The sequence below is a fragment of the Chlorocebus sabaeus genome, chromosome 15 (genome assembly GCF_047675955.1).
Source record: "Chlorocebus sabaeus isolate Y175 chromosome 15, mChlSab1.0.hap1, whole genome shotgun sequence".
In the NCBI taxonomy this organism is placed as follows: Eukaryota; Metazoa; Chordata; class Mammalia; order Primates; family Cercopithecidae; genus Chlorocebus; species Chlorocebus sabaeus.
In genome coordinates, this window is record NC_132918.1 from 72976712 (window position 1) to 72979737 (window position 3026).

The 3026-nt window shown below is 38.5% G+C and overlaps 1 pseudogene; it reads right to left on the bottom strand.

The window, feature by feature from the left end:
• Positions 1-408: 408 nt before the first annotated feature.
• Positions 409-890, bottom strand: LOC119625700 (uncharacterized protein KIAA1143 pseudogene; annotated as a pseudogene).
• Positions 891-3026: the final 2136 nt, after the last annotated feature.

The following is a 3026-nucleotide window of genomic DNA, read 5'->3' on the forward strand; positions in this document are numbered from 1 at the left end:
AACTTGTACTATCTTTTTTTTTTTTTTTTTTTTTTTTTGAGATGAAGTCTTGCTCTGTCACCGAGGCGGGAGTACAATGGCCTGATCTCAGCTCACTACAACCTCCGCCTCTCAGATGCAAGCTATTCTCCTGCCTCGGCTTCCCGAGTAGCTGGGATTACAGGTGCCTGCCACCACACCCAGCTAATTTTTGTATTATTAGTAGAGGTGGGGTTTCACCATGTTGGCCAGCCTGGTCTTGAACTCCTGACCTCAAGTGGTCTGTCCGCCTCAGCCTTCCAAAGTGCTGGGATTACAGGCGTGAGCTGCCACGCCCAGCCTGTAGTATTTTTATAATAGAAAAAAAAATATTATTTAAAAAAAAATCCCATACACTTTCAAAGTAGAATAAATTCAAAATATTTACACTTACTCATTTTCATCTTCACTGTCAAAAGAAAGGAGGCTACTGTTTTTGATTTGTTTTTGTGAGTTCCTTTTGACTGAGTCTTGATTTATTTCATCTTAATTTGTCTTCTTCTTTGAGCTTGCTGTTAAACCTTCTGAGGGATGCTTGACTGGTGCTTCACTGGTTTTTGATATATGATTCTTCCCTCAGCTGGAGCTGGTTCTTCATCTGCTTGGGCAGCCTTTATTTCTGCTGAAATTTTCATGACTTCTTCAACTGACAGGTCTCCCTTTTTTAAAACCACCACTTGAAGCTGTTCATCTTTGTCACTGTGATCCTCATTTTCATCTGGGAGATGAGGCTGGATTCTCTCGGTCTCTACGGTGGGCTCCTCCCTACAGCCAACCCACTCCTTGAAGTGAGCCAGGAATGCTGGCCCAGCTGGCCGCCCATCTTGTCCGATACTTTTTCTGCATCTATGTAGACAATAATAGTTATTCATTTTTAGTCTATTAACATGGTGAATGACATTGATTAATTTTTGAATGTTACATCAAATAATAATCTCTATTGTTTGTTGCTAGTAATTTAGGATTATTACGATCTTTTGATAAATTTATCCCATTATCATTATTAAATGACCCATTTTATTTTTTAAAATCTACTTTGATAGTAACATAGCCACTCTAGCTTTCTTTTAATTAGTGTTAGCATGTTATATCTTTTTTGCCTTTTAAATTTTAACCTGTGTGTGTCCGTTTGTTTATTTATTTATTTTGAGACAGAGTCTCACTTTGTCTCCCAGGCTGAAGTACAGCGGTGAGATCTCGGCTAACTGTAACCTCCGCCTTTCAGGTTCAAGCGATTCTTGTGCCTCACCATTCTGAGTAGCTGGGCCTATAGGTGTGTGCCACCACACCTGGCTAATTTTTGTGGTTTTAGTAGAGATGGGGTTTCACCATCTTGGCCAGGCTAGTCTTGAACTCCCTGCCTCAAGAGATCCACCTGCCTTGGCCCCCAAAGTGCTGGGATTATAGGTGTTAGCCACCATGCCAGGTCCATGTCTTTAAAGTGGATTTCTGAAGTGGGAGGATTGCTTGAGGCCAGGAGTTCAAGACCAGCCTGGGCAACATAGTGAGACCCTGTCTCTACAAAAAAAATTAAAAAATTGGCCGGGTGCAGTGGTTCATGCCTGTAATCCCAGCACTTTGGGAGGCTGAGGCAGGTGGATCACCTGAGGTCAACATTTCGAGACCAACCTAGCCAACATGGTGAAACCCCATCTCTACTAAAAATACAAAAATTAGCCGGGTGTAGTGGCAGGCGCCTATAATCTCAGCTATTCGAGAGGCTGAAGCAGGAGAATTGCTTGAAACTGGGAGAAGGAGGTTGCAGTGAGCCGAGCACGACATTGCACTTTAGCCTGGGCGACAAGAGCAAAACTCTGTCTCGAAAAAAAAATTAGCTGGGCATGGTAGTACTTTGTTGGTTTATTAGCTATAATTCTTTGTTGTGTTATTTTAGTGGTTGCTTTAGGGTTTGTAGTAAACATATTTCTCCTATGCTGGATGCTTCCTGCCCTTGAATATCTGACTCCAAGTTCTTCAGCTTTTGGACTCTTGGACATATACCAGTAGTTTGCCAGGGCTCTCGGGCCTTTGGTGGCAGATTGAAGGCTGTACTGTCGGCTTCCCTACTTTTGAGGTTTTGGGACTGGGACTGGTTTCACTGCTGCTCATCTTGCAGACGGCCTATTGTGGAACTTCACCTTGTGATCATGTGAGTCAATACTCCTTAATAAACTCCCTTTCATACATACATCTATCCTATTAGTTCTATTTCTAGAGAACCCTGACTAATACAGTTGGGTTTAAATCTACCACAGTTATTATTTGTTTTCTGTTTCTTATTCATTTCGTTTTTCTTCTTTTTGTGCCTGCTTTAGATTAACCGAATATGTTTTATGATTCTTTAACTTATCACAGTTTGCCTTCAAGTGATATTATATTATACCACTTGATGCATAGGGTAATAGCTCAATATGCTTCTGTTTCTCCCCTCCCAGCATCTGTGCTATAGTTATCATATATTTTACTTCCATGTATGTTATAAACACCACATAATTGGATGAGGGCTGCTAGAAAAAAAAACAAATAAAAATAAAGCTAACAAAAGCTTTTTTAGAAGAAAAAAACCTAGAATATCTTATTATTTTTGCTTTAAACAGTCAATTTTCTTTAAAACAGATTTTAAAAATAAGAAAGTAAGTATTTTATATTTACCCATGTAGTTAACATTTTTAGTGCCCTACATTGTTTAAAGTAGATTCAAATTTCCATCTGGTATCATTTTCCTTCGGCCTGAAGCATTTCTCTTAACTTTTTTTTTTTTTTTTTTTTTTTTTTTTTTTTGTAGCTTACGTCTGCTGATGATGAATTCTTTTAGCTTTTGTATGTCTGAGAAAGTAATTTTACCTTTGTTTTTAAAATACGCTTTCCTTAGGTATAAAAACCTAGACTGATGGTTTTACTTATTCTTTCAGTACTTTAAAGATGCTCCAATGTTATCCAGTTTATTTATTTTTTGTTATCATTTTTATTAGGTTGGTGCAAACATAATTTTGTTTTTTTCATTAAAA